At 52.6% G+C, this 17,108-nt stretch overlaps 1 non-coding gene across 1 annotated transcript; it reads right to left on the bottom strand.

The window, feature by feature from the left end:
- Positions 1-16,643: 16,643 nt before the first annotated feature.
- Positions 16,644-16,717, bottom strand: TRNAN-GUU (transfer RNA asparagine (anticodon GUU)). Its single transcript has one exon. It is a non-coding gene; the product is annotated as a tRNA-Asn (tRNA).
- Positions 16,718-17,108: the final 391 nt, after the last annotated feature.

Raw genomic sequence — 17,108 nt, 5'->3', positions numbered from 1 at the left:
CCAAAGAAAAAAAAGCGCCACACCACCACTGGGTGGGCTCGAAACTCCAACCTTTCGGTTAACAGCCGATCGCGCTAGCCAATTGCGCCACGGAGACAGTCGTGCTCCACACTCACCACCCACAGAACATATCTTCAAAGCTATCAGCGCAAAGAAAAAAGCAACACACCACTCCCGGGAGGGCTCAAAACTCCAACCTTTCGGTTAAGAGCCGATCGCGCTAGCCAATTGCGCCACGGAGACAGTCGTGCTCCGCTCTCACCACCATCAGAACATATCTTCAAAGCTATCACTCCAAAGAAAAAAAAGCGCCGCCCCACCACCAGGTGGGCTCGAAACTCCAACCTTTCGGTTAACAGCCGATCGCGCTAGCCAATTGCGCCACGGAGACAGTCGTGCTCCACTCTCACCACCATCAGAACATAACTTCAAAGCTATCAGTCCAAAGAAAAAAAAGCTCCGCACCACCATCGCGTGGGCTCGACACTCCAACCTTTCGGTTAACTGCCGATCGCGCTAGCCATTTGCGCCACGGAGACAGTCGTGCTCCACTCTCCCCACCGTCAGAACATTTCTTCAGAGCTATCAGCCCTAAGAAAATAAAAGCGCCGCACCACCACTGGGTGGGCTCAAACCTCCAACATTTCGGTTAACAGCCGATCGTGCTAGCCAATTGCGCAACGGAGACAGTCGTGCTCCGCTTTCACCACCATCAGAACATATCTTCAAAGCTATCAGCGCAAAGAAAAAAGCAACACACCACTCCCGGCAGGGCTCGAAACTCCAACCTTTCGGTTAGCAGCCGATCGCGCTAGCCAATTGCGCCACGGAGACAGTCCTGCTCCACTCTCACCACCATCACAACATATCTTCAAAGCTATCAGCCCAAAGAAAAAAAAAGCGCCGCACCACCACCGGGTGGGCTCGAAACTTCAACCTTTCGGTTAACAGCCGATCACGCTAGCCAATTGCGCTACGGAGACAGTCCTGCTCCACTCTCACCACCATCAGAACATATCTTCAAAGCTATCAGCCCAAGGGAAAAAAAGCGCCACACCACCACTGGGTGGGCTCGAAACTCCAACCTTTCGGTTAACAGCCGATCGCGCTAGCCAATTACGCCACGAAGACAGTCGTGCTCCACACTCACCACCATCAGAACATATCTTCAAAGCTATCAGCGCAAAGAAAAAAGCAACACACCACTCCCGGGAGGGCTCGAAACTCCAACCTTTCGGTTAATAGCCGATGGCGCTAGCCAATTGCGCCACGAAGACAGTCGTGCTCTGCTCTCACCACCATCAGAACATATCTTCAAAGCTATCAGCTCAAAGAAAAAAAAGCGCCGCACCACCACCGGGTGGGCTCGAAACTCCAAACTTTCGGTTAACAGCCGATCGCGCTAGCCAATTGCGCCACGGAGACAGTCGTGCTCCACTCTCACCACCATCAGAACATATCTTCAAAGCTATCAGCCCAAAGAAAAAAAAGCGCCGCACCACCACTGGGTGGGCTCGAAACTCCAACCTTTCGATTAACAGCCGATCACGCTAGCCAATTGCGCCACGGAGACAGTCCTGCTTCACTCTCACCACCATCAGAACATATCTTCAAAGCTATGAGCCCAAAGAAAAAAAAAAGCGCCACACCACCACCGGGTGGGCTCGAAACTCCAACCTTTCGGTTAACAGCCGATCGCGCTAGCCCATTGCGCCACGGAGACAGTCGTGCTCCACACTCACCACCATCAGAACATATCTTCAAAGCTATCAGCGCAAAGAAAAAAGCAACACACCACTCCCGGGAGGGCTCGAAACTCCAACCTTTCGGTTAACAGCCGATCGCGCTAGCCAATTGCGCCACGGAGACAGTCGTGCTCCGCTCTCACCACCATCAGAACATATCTTCAAAGCTATCACTCCAAAGAAAAAAAAGCGCCGCACCACCACCGGGTGGGCTCGAAACTCCAACCTTTCGGTTAACAGCCGATCGCGCTAGCCAATTGCGCCACAGAGACAGTCGTGCTCCACTCTCACCACCATCAGAACATAACTTCAAAGCTATCAGCGCAAAGAAAAAATAACCGCCGCACCACCACCGGGTGGGCTCGAACCTCCAACCTTTCGGTTAACAGCCGATCGCGTTAGTCAATTGCGCCACGGAGACAGTCCTGCTCCACTCTCACCACCATCAGAACATATCTTGAAAGCTATAATCCCGATGAAAAAAAACGCCGCACCACCACCGGGTGGGCTCGAACCTCCAATTTTTCGGTTAAAAGCCGATCGCGCTAGCCACTTGCGCCACGGAGACAGTCCTGCTCCACTCTCACCACCATCAGAACATATCTTCAAAGCTATCAGCGCAAAGAAAAAAGCAACACACCACTCCCGGGAGGGCTCGAACCTCCAACTTTTCGGTTAACAGCCGATCGCGCTAGCCAATTTCGCCACGGAGACAGTCGTGCTCCACTTTCACCACCATTAGAACATATCTTCAAAGCTATCAGCGCAAAAAAAAGCAACACACCACTCCCGGGAGGGCTCGAACCTCCAACGTTTCGGTTAACAGCCGATCACGCTAGCCAATTGCGCCACGGAGACAGTCCTGCTCCACTCTCACCACCATCAAAACATATCTTCAAAGCTATCAGCCCAAGGAAAAAAAAGCGCCACACCACCACCGGGTGGGCTCGAAACTCCAACCTTTCGGTTAACAGCCGATCGCGCTAGCCAATTGCGCCACGGAGACAGTCGTGCTCCACACTCACCACCATCAGAACATATCTTCAAAGCTATCAGCGCAAAGAAAAAAGCAACACACCACTCCCGGAAGGGCTAGAAACTCCAACCTTTCGGTCAACAGCCGATCGCGCTAGCCAATTGCGCCACGGAGACAGTCGTGCTCTGCTCTCACCACCATCAGAACTTATCTTCAAAGCTATCAGCTCAAAGAAAAAAAAGCGCCGCACCACCACCGGGTGGGCTCGAAACTCCAACCTTTCGGTTAACAGCCAATCGCGCTAGCCAATTGCGCCACGGAGACAGTCGTGCTCCACTCTCACCACCATCAGAACATATCTTCAAAGCTATCAGCCCAAAGAAAAAAAAGCGCCGCACCACCACCGGGTGGGCTCGAAACTCCAACCTTTCGATTAACAGCCGATGACGCTAGCCAATTGCGCCACGGAGACAGTCCTGCTCCACTCTCACCACCATCAGAACATATCTTCAAAGCTATCAGCCCAAAGAAAAAAAGCGCCACACCACCACTGGGTGGGCTCGAAACTCCAACCTTTCGGTTAACAACCGATCGCGCTAGCCAATTGCGCCACGGAGACAGTCGTGCTCCACACTCACCACCATCAGAACATATCTTCAAAGCTATCAGCGCAAAGAAAAAAGCAACACACCACTCCCGGGAGGGCTCGAAACTCCAACCTTTCGGTTAACAGCCGATCGCGCTAGCGAATTGCGCCACGGAGACAGTCGTGCTCCGCTCTCACCACCATCAGAACATATCTTCAAAGCTATCACTCCAAAGAAAAAAAAGCGCCGCACCAACACCAGGCGGGCTCGAAACTCCAACCTTTCGGTTAACAGCCGATCGCGCTAGCCAATTGCGCCACGGAGACAGTCGTGCTCCACTCTCACCACCATCAGAACATAACTTCAAAGCTATCAGCGCAACATAAAAAATAACCGCCGCACCACCACCGGGTGGGCTCGAACCTCCAACCTTTCGGTTAACAGCCGATCGCGTTAGTCAATTGCGCCACGGAGACAGTCCTGCTCCACTCTCACCACCATCAGAACATATCTTCAAAGCTATCAGCCCAAAGAAAAAAAAGAGCTGCACCACCACTGGGTGGGCTCGAAACTCCAACCTTTCGGTTAACAGCCGATCGCGCTAGCCAATTGTGCCACGGAGACAGTCCTGCTCCACTCTCACCACCATCAGAACATATCTTCAAAGCTATCAGCCCAATGAAAGAAAAGCGCCGCACCACCACCGGGTGGGCTCGAAACTCAAAGCTTTCGGTTAACAGCCGATCGCGCTAGCCAATGGCGCCACGGAGACAGTCGTGCTCCGCACTCACCACCATCAGAACATATCTTCAAAGCTATCAGCGCAAAGAAAAAGGCAACACACCACTCCCGGGAGGGCTCGAACCTCCAAATTTTCGGTTAACAGCCGATCGCGCTAGCCAATTTCGCCACGGAGACAGTCGTGCTCCACTTTCACCACCATTAGAACATATCTTCAAAGCTATCAGCGCAAAAAAAAGCAACACACCACTCACGAGAGGGCTCGAAACTCCAACCTTTCGGTTAACAGCCGATCGCGCTAGCCAATTGCGCCACGGAGACAGTCCTGCTCCACTCTCACCACCATCAGAACATATCTTCAAAACTATCAGCCCAAAGAAAAAAAGCGCCGCACCACCACCGGGTGGGCTCGAACCTCCAACCTTTCGGTTAACAGCCGATCGCGCTAGCCAAGTGCGCCACGGAGACAGTCCTGCTCCATTCTCACCACCATCAGAACATATCTTCAAAGCTATCAGCGCAAAGAAAAGAGCAACACACCACTCCCGGGAGGGCTCAAACCTCCAACCTTTCGGTTAACGGCCGATCGCTCTAGTCAATTGCACCACGCAGACAGTCCTGCTCCAGTCTCACCACCATCAGAATATATCTTAAAAGCTATCAGTCCAAAGAAAAAAAAGCTCCGCACCACCACCGCGTGGGCTCGAACCTCCAACCTTTCGGTTAACTGCCGATCGCGCTAGCCATTTGCGCCACGGAGACAGTCGTGCTCCACTCTCACCACCGTCAGAACATTTCTTCAGAGCTATCAGCCCAAAGAAAATAAAAGCGCCGCACCACCACTGGGTGGGCTCGAACCTCCAACATTTCGGTTAACAGCCGATCGTGCTAGCCAATTGCGCCACGGAGACAGTCGTGCTCCGCTTTCACCACCATCAGAACATATCTTCAAAGCTATCAGCGCAAAGAAAAAAGCAACACACCACTCCCGGGAGGGCTCGAAACTCCAACCTTTCGGTTAACAGCCGATCGCGCTAGCAAATTGCGCCACGGAGACAGTCCTGCTCCACTCTCACCACCATCAGAACATATCTTCAAAACTATCAGCCCAAAGAAAAAAAGCGCCGCACCACCACCGGGTGGGCTCGAACCTCCAACATTTTGGTTAACGGCCGATCGCCCTAGCCAATTGCGCCACGCAGACAGTCCCGCTCCAGTCTCACCACCATCAGAATATATCTTCACAGCTATCAGCCCAAAGAAAAAAAAGCGCCGCACCACCACCGGGTGTGCTCGAAACTCCAACCTTTCGGTTAACAGCCGATCACGCTAGCCAATTGCGCCACGGAGACAGTCCTGTTCCACTCTCACCACCATCAGAACATATCTTCAAAGCTATCAGCGCAAAGAAAAGAGCAACACACCACTCCCGGGAAGGCTCAAACCTCCAACCTTTCGGTTAACGGCCGATCGCCCTAGCCAATTGCGCCACGCACACAGTCCTGCTCCAGTCTCACCACCATCAGAATATATCTTCAAAGCTATCAGTCTAAAGAAAAAAAAAAGCTCCGCACCACCACCGCGTGGGCTCGACACTCCAACCTTTCGGTTAACTGCCGATCGCGCTAGCCATTTGCGCCACGGAGACAGTCGTGCTCCACTCTCACCACCGTCAGAACATTTCTTCAGAGCTATCAGCCCAAAGAAAATAAAAGCGCCGCACCACCACTGGGTGGGCTCGAACCTCCAACATTTCGGTTAACAGCCGATCGTGCTAGCCAATTGCGCCACGAAGACAGTCGTGCTCCGCTTTCACCACCTACAGAACACATCTACAAAGCTATCAGCGCAAAGAAAAAAGCAACACACATATCCCGGGAGGGCTCCAAACTCCAACCTTTCGGTTAACAGCCGATCGCGCTAGCCCATTGCGCCACGGAGACAGTCCTGCTCCACTCTCACCACCATCAGAACATATCTTCAAAACTATCAGCCCAAAGAAAAAAACGTGCCGCACCACCACTGGGTGGGCTCGAACCTCCAACATTTCGGTTAACAGCCGATCGTGCTAGCCAATTGCGCCACGGAGACAGTCGTGCTCCGCTTTCACCACCATCAGAACATATCTTCAAAGCTATCAGCGCAAAGAAAAAGGCAACACACCACTCCCGGGCAGCTCGAACCTCCAAATTTTCGGTTAAAAGCCGATCGCGCTAGCCAATTGCGCCACGGAGACAGTCCTGCTCCACTCTCACCACCATCAGAACATATCTTCAAAGCTATCAGCGCAAAGAAAAAAGCAACACACCACTCCCGGGAGGGCTCGAACCTCCAACTTTTCGGTTAACAGCCGATCGCGCTTGCCAATTTCGCCACGAAGACAGTCGAGCTCCACTTTCACCACCATTAGAACATATCTTCAAAGCTATCAGCGCAAAGAAAAAAGCAACACACCACCACCGGGTGGGCTCGAACCTCCAACCTTTCGGTTAACAGCCGATCGCGTTAGTCAATTGCGCCACGGAGACAGTCCTGCTCCACTCTCACCACCATCAGAACATATCTTCAAAGCTATCAGCCCAAAGAAAAAAAAGAGCTGCACCACCACTGGGTGGGCTCGAAACTCCAACCTTTCGGTTAACAGCCGATCGCGCTAGCCAATTGCGCCACGGAGACAGTCGTGCTCCCCTCTCACCACCATCAGAACATATCTTGAAATGTATCAGCCCAAAGAAAAGAGCAACACACCACTCCCGGGAAGGCTCAAACCTCCAACCTTTCGGTTAACAGCCGATCGCCCAAGCCAATTGCGCCACGCAGACAGTCCTGCTTCACTCTCACCACCATCAGAATATATCTTCAAAGCTATCAGCCCAAAGAAAAAAAAAAGCGCCGCACCACCACCGGGTGGGCTCGAAACTCCAACCTTTCGGTTAACAGCCGATCACGCTAGCCAATTGTGCCACAGAGACAGTCCTGCTCCACTCTCACCACCATCAGAACATATCTTCATAGCTATCAGCCCAAAGAAAGAAAAGCGCCGCACCACCACCGGGTGGGCTCGAAACTCAAAGCTTTCGGTTAACAGCCGATCGCGCTAGCCAATTGCGCCACGGAGACAGTCGTGCTCCGCACTCACCACCATCAGAACATATCTTCAAAGCTATCAGCGCAAAGAAAAAGGCAACACACCACTCCCGGGAGGGCTCGAACCTCCAAATTTTCGGTTAAAAGCCGATCGCGCTAGCCAATTGCGCCACGGAGACAGTCCTGCTCCACTCTCACCACCATCAGAACATATCTTCAAAGCTATCAGCGCAAAGAAAAAAGCAACACACCACTCCCGGGAGGGCTCCAACCTCCAACTTTTCGGTTAACAGCCGATCGCGCTAGCCAATTTCGCCACGGAGACAGTCGTGCTCCACTTTCACCACCATTAGAACATATCTTCAAAGCTATCAGCGCAAAAAAAAGCAACACACCACTCACGAGAGGGCTCGAAACTCCAACCTTTCGGTTAACAGCCGATCGCGCTAGCCAATTGCGCCACGGAGACAGTCCTGCTCCACTCTCACCACCATCAGAACATATCTTCAAAACTATCAGCCCAAAGAAAAAAAAGCGCCGCACCACCACCGGGTGGGCTCGAACCTCCAACCTTTCGGTTAACAGCCGATTGCGCTAGCCAAGTGCGCCACGGAGACAGTCCTGCTCCATTCTCACCACCATCAGAACATATCTTCAAAGCTATCAGCGCAAAGAAAAGAGCAACACACCACTCCCGGGAAGGCTCAAACCTCCAACCTTTCGGTTAACGGCCGATCGCCCTAGCCAATTGCACCACGCTGACAGTCCTGCTCCAGTCTCACCACCATCAGAATATATCCTAAAAGCTATCAGTCCAAAGAAAAAAAAGCTCCGCACCACCACCGCGTGGGCTCGAACCTCCAACCTTTCGGTTAACTGCCGATCGCGCTAGCCATTTGCGCCACAGAGACAGTCGTGCTCCACTCTCACCACCGTCAGAACATTTCTTCAGAGCTATCAGCCCAAAGAAAATAAAAGCGCCGCACCACCACTGGGTGGGCTCGAACCTCCAACATTTCGGTTAACAGCCGATCGTGCTAGCCAATTGCGCCACAGAGACAGTCGTGCTCCGATTTCACCACCATCAGAACATATCTTCAAAGCTATCAGCGCAAAGAAAAAAGGAACACACCACTCCCGGGAGGGCTCGAAACTCCAACCTTTCGGTTAACAGCCGATCGCGCTAGCCAATTGCGCCACGGAGACAGTCCTGCTCCACTCTCACCACCATCAGAACATATCTTCAAAACTATCAGCCCAAAGAAAAAAAGCGCCGCACCACCACCGGGTGGGCTCGAACCTCCAACATTTTGGTTAACGGCCGATCGCTCTAGCCAATTGCGCCACGCAGACAGTCCTGCTCCAGTCTCACCACCATCAGAATATATCTTCAAAGCTATCAGCCCAAAGAAAAAAAAGCGCCGCACCACCACCGGGTGTGCTCGAAACTCCAACCTTTCGGTTAACAGCCGATCACGCTAGCCAATTGCGCCACGGAGACAGTCCTGTTCCACTCTCACCACCATCAGAACATATCTTCAAAGCTATCAGCGCAAAGAAAAGAGCAACACACCACTCCCGGGAAGGCTCAAACCTCCAACCTTTCGGTTAACGGCCGATCGCCCTAGCCAATTGCGCCACGCACACAGTCCTGCTCCAGTCTCACCACCATCAGAATATATCTTCAAAGCTATCAGTCTAAAGAAAAAAAAGCTCCGCACCACCACCGCGTGGGCTCGACACTCCAACCTTTCGGTTAACTGCCGATCGCGCTAGCCATTTGCGCCACGGAGACAGTCGTGCTCCACTCTCACCACCATCAGAACATATCTTCAAAGCTATCAGCGCAAAGAAGAAGGCAACACACCACTCCCGGGAGGGCTCGAACCTCCAAATTTTCGGTTAAAAGCCGATCGCGCTAGCCAATTGCGCCACGGAGACAGTCCTGCTCCACTCTCACCACCATCAGAACATATCTTCAAAGCTATCAGCGCAAAGAAAAAAGCAACACACCACTCCCGGGAGGGCTCGAACCTCCAACTTTTCGGTTAACAGCCGATCGCGCTAGCCAATTTCGCCACGGAGACAGTCGTGCTCCACTTTCACCACCATTAGAACATATCTTCAAAGCTATCAGCGCAAAAAAAGCAACACACCACTCACGAGAGGGCTCGAAACTCCAACCTTTCGGTTAACAGCCGATCGCGCTAGCCAATTGCGCCACGGAGACAGTCCTGCTCCACTCTCACCACCGTCAGAACATTTCTTCAGAGCTATCAGCCCGAAGAAAATAAAAGCGCCGCACCACCACTGGGTGGGCTCGAACCTCCAACATTTCGGTTAACAGCCGATCGTGCTAGCCAATTGCGCCACGGAGACAGTCGTGCTCCGCTTTCACCACCATCAGAACATATCTTCAAAGCTATCAGCGCAAAGAAAAAAGCAACACACCACTCCCGGGAGGGCTCGAAACTCCAACCTTTCAGTTAACAGCCGATCGCGCTAGCCAATTGCGTCACGGAGACAGTCCTGCTCCACTCTCACCACCATCAGAACATATCTTCAAAGCTATCAGCCCAAAGAAAAAAAGCGCCGCACCACCACCGGGTGGGCTCGAACCTCCAACCTTTCGGTTAACAGCTGATCGCGCTAGCCAATTGCACCACGGTGACAGTGCTGCTCCACTCTCACCACCATCAGAACATGTCTTCAAAGCTATCAGCGCAATGAAAAAAGCAACACACCACTCCCGGAAGAGCTCGAAACTCCAATCTTTCGGTTAACAGCCGATCTCGCCAGCCAATTCCGCCACAAAGACAGTCCTGCTCCACTCTCACCACCATCAGAAGATATCTTCAAAGCTATCAGCCCAAAGAAAAAAAAGCGCCGCACCACAACCGGGTGGGCTCGAACCTCAAACCTTTCGGTAAACAGCCGATCGCGCTAGCCAATTCCGCCACGGAGACAGTCCTGTTCCACTCTCACCACCATCAGAAGATATCTTCAAAGGTATCAGCCCAAAGGAAAAAAAGCGCCGCCCCACCACCGGGTGGGCTCGAACCTCCAACCTTTCGGTTAACATCCTATCTCGCTGGCCAATTGCACCACGGAGACAGCCGTGCTCACTCTCACCACCATCAGAACATATCTTCAAAGCTATCAGCGCAAAGCAAAAAGCAACACACCACTCCCGGGAGGGCTCGAAACTACAACCTTTCGGTTAACAGCCGATCGCGCTAGCCAATTGCGCCACGGAGACAGTCCTGCTCCACTCTCACCACCATCAGAACATATCTTCAAAACTATCAGCCCAAAGAAAAAAAGCGCCGCACCACCACCGGGTGGGCTCGAATCTCCAACATTTTGGTTAACGGCCGATCGCTCGAACCAATTGCGCCACGCAGACAGTTCTGCTCCAGTCTCACCACCATCAGAATATATCTTCAAAGCTATCAGCCCAAAGAAAAAGAAGCGCCGCACCACCACCGGGTGTGCTCGAAACTCCAACCTTTCGGTTAACAGCCGATCACGCTAGCCAATTGCGCCACGGAGACAGTCCTGTTCCACTCTCACCACCATCAGAACATATCTTCAAAGCTATCAGCGCAAAGAAAAGAGCAACACACCACTCCCGGGAAGGCTCAAACCTCCAACCTTTCGGTTAACGGCCGATCGCCCTAGCCAATTGCGCCACGCACACAGTCCTGCTCCAGTCTCACCACCATCAGAATATATCTTCAAAGCTATCAGTCTAAAGAAAAAAAAAGCTCCGCACCCCCACCGCGTGGGCTCGACCCTCCAACCTTTCGGTTAACTGCCGATCGCGCTAGCCATTTGCGCCACGGAGACAGTCCTGCTCCACTCTCACCACCATCAGAACATATCTTCAAAGCTATCAGCGCAAAGAAAAAAGCAACACACCACTCCCGGGAGGGCTCGAACCTCCAACTTTTCGGTTAACAGCCGATCGCGCTAGCCAATTTCGCCACGGAGACAGTCGTGCTCCACTTTCACCACCATTAGAACATATCTTCAAAGCTATCAGCGCAAAAAAAAAGCAACACACCACTCACGAGAGGGCTCGAAACTCCAACCTTTCGGTTAAGAGCCGATCGCGCTAGCCAATTGCGCCACGGAGACAGTCCTGCTCCACTCTCACCACCATCAGAACATATCTTCAAGACTATCAGCCCAAAGAAAAAAAAGCGCCGCACCACCACCGGGTGGGCTCGAACCTCCAACCTTTCGGTTAACAGCCGATTGCGCTAGCCAAGTGCGCCACGGAGACAGTCCTGCTCCATTCTCACCACCATCAGAACATATCTTCAAAGCTATCAGCGCAAAGAAAAGAGCAACACACCACTCCCGGGAAGGCTCAAACCTCCAACCTTTCGGTTAACGGCCGATCGCTTTAGCCAATTGCACCACGCAGACAGTCCTGCTCCAGTCTCACCACCATCAGAATATATCCTAAAAGCTATCAGTCCAAAGAAAAAAAAGCTCCGCACCACCACCGCGTGGGCTCGAACCTCCAACCTTTCGGTTAACTGCCGATCGCGCTAGCCATTTGCGCCACGGAGACAGTCGTGCTCCACTCTCACCACCGTCAGAACATTTCTTCAGAGCTATCAGCCCAAGGAAAATAAAAGCGCCGCAACACCATTGGTGGGCTCGAACCTCCAACATTTCGGTTAACAGCCGATCGTGCTAGCCAATTGCGCCACGGAGACAGTCGTGCTCCGCTTTCACCACCATCAGAACATATCTTCAAAGCTATCAGCGCAAAGAAAAAAGCAACACACCACTCCCGGGAGGGCTCGAAACTCCAACCTTTCAGTTAACAGCCGATCGCGCTAGCCAATTGCGTCACGGAGACAGTCCTGCTCCACTCTCACCACCATCAGAACATATCTTCAAAGCTATCAGCCCAAAGAAAAAAAGCGCCGCACCACCGGGTGGGCTCGAACCTCCAACCTTTCGGTTAACAGCTGATCGCACTAGCCAATTGCACCACGGTGACAGTGCTGCTCCACTCTCACCACCATCAGAACATATCTTCAAAGCTATCAGCGCAATGAAAAAAGCAACACACCACTCCCGGGAGAGCTCGAAACTCCAATCTTTCGGTTAACAGCCGATCTCGCCAGCCAATTCCGCCACAAAGACAGTCCTGCTCCACCTTCACCACCATCAGAAGATATCTTCAAAGCTATCAGCCCAAAGAAAAAAAAGCGCCGCACCACAACCGGGTGGGCTCGAACCTCAAACCTTTCGGTAAACAGCCGATCGCGCTAGCCAATTCCGCCACGGAGACAGTCCTGTTCCACTCTCACCACCATCAGAAGATATCTTCAAAGGTATCAGCCCAAAGGAAAAAAAGCGCCGCCCCACCACCGGGTGGGCTCGAACCTCCAACCTTTCGGTTAACATCCTATCTCGCTGGCCAATTGCACCACGGAGACAGCCTTGCTCACTCTCACCACCATCAGAACATATCTTCAAAGCTATCAGCGCAAAGCAAAAAGCAACACACCACTCCCGGGAGGGCTCGAACCTCCAAACTTTCGGTTAACAGCCGATCGCGCTAGCCAATGGCGCCACAGAGACACTCCTGCTCCACTCTCACCACCGTCAGAACATTTCTTCAAAGCTATCAGCCCAAAGAAAAAAAGCGCCGCAACACCACCCGGTGGGCTCGAACCTCCAACCTTTCGGTTAACAGCCCATCGCGCTAGCCAGTTGCGCCATGGAGACAGCCGTGCTCCGCTCTCACCCCCGTCAAAACATTTCTTCAGAGCTATCAGCCCAAGGAAAAAGAAGAGCCGCACCACAACCAGGTAGGCTCGAACCTCCAACCTTTCGGTTAACAGCCGATCGCGCAAGCCAATTGCGTCACGGAGACCGTCCTGCTCCACTCTCAGCCCCATCAGAACATATCTTCAAAGCTATCAGCGCAAAGAAAAGAGCAACACACCACTCCCGGGAAGGCTCAAACCTCCAACCTTTCGGTTAACGGCCGATCGCCCTAGCCAATTGCGCCACGCACACAGTCCTGCTCCAGTCTCACCACCATCAGAATATATCTTCAAAGCTATCAGTCTAAAGAAATAAAAGCGCCGCACCACCACTGGGTGGGCTCGAACCTCCAACATTTCGGTTAACAGCCGATCGTGCTAGCCAATTGCGCCACGGAGACAGTCGTGCTCCGCTTTCACCACCATCAGTACATATCTTCAAAGCTATCAGCGCAAAGAAAAAGGCAACACACCACTCCCGGGAGGGCTCGAACCTCCAAATTTTCGGTTAAAAGCCGATCGCGCTAGCCAATTGCGCCACGGAGACAGTCCTGCTCCACTCTCACCACCATCAGAACATATCTTCAAAGCTATCAGCGCAAAGAAAAAAGCAACACACCACTCCCGGGAGGGCTCGAACCTCCAACTTTTCGGTTAACAGCCGATCGCGCCTGCCAATTTCGCCACGGAGACAGTCGAGCTCCACTTTCACCACCGTTAGAACATATCTTCAAAGCTATCAGCGCAAAGAAAAAAGCAACACACCACTCCCGGGAGGGCCCGAACCTCCAACCTTTCGGTTAACGGCCGATCGCGCTAGCCAATTGCGCCACGGAGACAGTCCTGCTCCACTCTCACCACCATCAGAACATATCTTCAAAGCTATCAGCGCAAAGAAAAGAGCAACACACCACTCCCGGGAAGGCTCAAACCTCCAACCTTTCGGTTAACGGCCGATCGCCCTAGCCAATTGCGCCACGCAGACAGTCCTGCTCCAGTCTCACCACCATCAGAATATATCTTCAAAGCTATCAGTCCAAAGAAAAAAAAAGCTCCGCACCACCACCGCGTGGGCTCGAACCTGCAACCTTTAGGTTAACTGCCGATCGCGCTAGCCATTTGCGCCACGGAGACAGTCGTGCTCCACTCTCACCACCGTCAGAACATTTCTTCAGAGCTATCAGCCCAAAGAAAATAAAAGCGCCGCACCACCACTGGGTGGGCTCGAACCTCCAACATTTCGGTTAACAGCCGATCGTGCTAGCCAATTGCGCCACGGAGACAGTCGTGCTCCACTTTCACCACCATTAGAACATATCTTCAAAGCTATCAGCGCAAAGAAAAAAGCAACACACCACTCGCGGGAGGGCTCGAACCTCCAACCTTTCGGTTAACAGCCGATCGCGCTAGCCAATTGCGCCACGGAGACAGTCCTGCTCCTCTCTCACCACCATCAGAACATATCTTCAAAGCTATCAGCGCAAAGAAAAGAGCAACACACCACCACCGCGTGGGCTCGAACCTCCAACCTTTCGGTTAACTGCCGATCGCGCTAGCCATTTGCGCCACGGAGACAGTCCTGCTCCACTCTCACCGCCATCAGAACATATCTTCAAAAGTATCAGCCCAAAGAAAAAAAAGCGCCGCACCACCACCGGGTGGGCTCGAACCTCCAACCTTTAGGTTAACAGCCGATCGCGCTAGCCAATTGCGCCACGGAGACAGTCCTGCTCCACTCTCACCGCCATCAGAACATATCTTCAAAACTATCAGCCCAAAGAAAAAAAAGCGCCGCACCACCACCGGGTGGGCTCGAACCTGCAACCTTTAGGTTAACTGCCGATCGCGCTAGCCATTTGCGCCACGGAGACAGTCGTGCTCCACTCTCACCACCGTCAGAACATTTCTTCAGAGCTATCAGCCCAAAGAAAATAAAAGCGCCGCACCACCACTGGGTGGGCTCGAACCTCCAACATTTCGGTTAACAGCCGATCGCGCTAGCCAATTGCGCCACGGAGACAGTCCTGCTCTACTCTCACCACCATCAGAACATATCTTCAAAGCTATCAGCGCAAAGAAAAGAGCAACACACCACTCCCGGGAAGGCTCAAACCTCCAACCTTTCCGTTAACGGCCGATCACCCTAGCCAATCTCGCCACGCACACAGTCCTGCTCCAGTCTCACCACCATCAGAATATATCTTCAAAGCTATCAGTCCAAAGAAAACAAAGCTTCGCACCACCACCGCGTAGGCTCGACACTCCAACCTTTCGGTTAACTGCCGATCGCGCTAGCCATTTGCGCCACGGAGACAGTCGTGCTCCACTCTAACCACCGTCAGAACATTTCTTCAGAGCTATCAGCCCAAAGAAAATAAAAGCGCCGCACCACCACTGGGTGGGCTCGAAACTCCAACCTTTCGGTTAACAGCCGATCGCGCTAGCCAATTGCGCCACGGAGACAGTCCTGCTCCACTCTCACCACCATCAGAACATATCTTCAAAACTATCAGCCCAAAGAAAAAAAAGCGCCGAACCACCACCGGGTAAGCTCGAACCTCCAACCTTTCGGTTAACAGCCGATCGCGCTAGCCAATTGCGCCACGGAGACAGTCCTGCTCTACTCTCACCACCATCAGAACATATCTTCAAAGCTATCAGCGCAAAGAAAAGAGCAACACACCACTCCCGGGAAGGCTCAAACCTCCAACCTTTCGGTTAACGGCCGATCGCCCTAGCCAATTGCGCCACGCAGACAGTCCTGCTCCGCTCTCACCACCATCAGAACATATCTTCAAAGCTATCAGCGCAAAGAAAAAGGCAACACACCACTCCCGGGAGGGCTCGAACCTCCAAATTTTCGGTTAAAAGCCGATCGCGCTAGCCAATTGCGCCACGGAGACAGTCCTGCTCCACTCTCACCACCATCAGAACATATCTTCAAAGCTATCAGCGCAAAGAAAAAAGGAACACACAACTCCCGGGAGGGCTCGAACCTCCACCTTTTCGGTTAACAGCCGATCGCGCTTGCCAATTTCGCCACGGAGACAGTCGTGCTCCACTTTCACCACTATTAGAACATATCTTCAAAGCTATCAGCGCAAAGAAAAAAGCAACACGCCACTCCCGGGAGGGCTCGAAACTCCAACCTTTGGGTTAACAACCGATCGCGCTAGCCAATTGCGCCAAGGAGACAGTCCTGCTCCACTCTCACCACGATCAGAACATATCTTCAAAACTATCAGCCCAAAGAAAAAAAAGCGCCGCACCATCACCGGGTGGGCTCGAACCTCCAACCTTTCGGTTAACAGCCGATCGCGCTAGCCAATTGCGCCACGGAGACAGTCCTGCTCCACTCTCACCACTGTCAGAACATTTCTTCAGAGCTATCAGCCCAAAGAAAATAAAAGCACCGCACCACCACTGGGTGGGCTCGAACCTCCAACATATCGGTTAACAGCCGATCGTGCTAGCCAATTGCGCCACGGAGACAGTCGTGCTCCGCTTTCACCACCATCAGAACATATCTTCAAAGCTATCAGCGCAAAGAAAAAAGCAACACACCACTCCCGGGAGGGCTCGAAGCTCCAACCTTTCGGTTAACAGCCGATCGCGATAGCCAATTGCGCCACGGAGACAGTCCTGCCCCACTCTCACCACCATCAGAACATATCTTCAAAACTATCAGCCCAAAGAAAGAAAAGCGCCGCACCACCACCGGGTGGGCTCGAACCTCCAACCTTTCGGTTAACAGCCGAACGCGCTAGCCAATTGCGCCACGGAGGCAGTCCTGCTCCACTCTCACCACCGTCAGAACATTTCTTCAGAGCTATCAGCCCAAAGAAAATAAAAGCACCGCACCACCACTGGGTGGGCTCGAACCTCCAACATATCGATTAACAGCCGATCGTGCTAGCCAATTGCGCCACGGAGACAGTCGTGCTCCGCTTTCACCACCATCAGAACATATCTTCAAAGCTATCAGCGCAAAGAAAAAAGCAACACACCACTCCCGGGAGGGCTCGAAACTCCAACCTTTCGGTTAACAGCCGATCGCGATAGCCAATTGCGCCACGGAGACAGTCCTGCTCCACTCTCACCACCATAAGAACATATCTTCAAAACTATCAGCCCAAAGAAAAAAAAAGCGCCGCACCACCATCGGGTGGGCTCGAAC

The sequence above is a fragment of the Rhipicephalus microplus genome, chromosome 4 (assembly GCF_043290135.1).
Source record: "Rhipicephalus microplus isolate Deutch F79 chromosome 4, USDA_Rmic, whole genome shotgun sequence".
In the NCBI taxonomy this organism is placed as follows: Eukaryota; Metazoa; Arthropoda; class Arachnida; order Ixodida; family Ixodidae; genus Rhipicephalus; species Rhipicephalus microplus.
The sequence above is the reverse complement of the archived record's forward strand: the minus strand, read 5'-3'. Positions and strand labels throughout refer to the sequence as shown.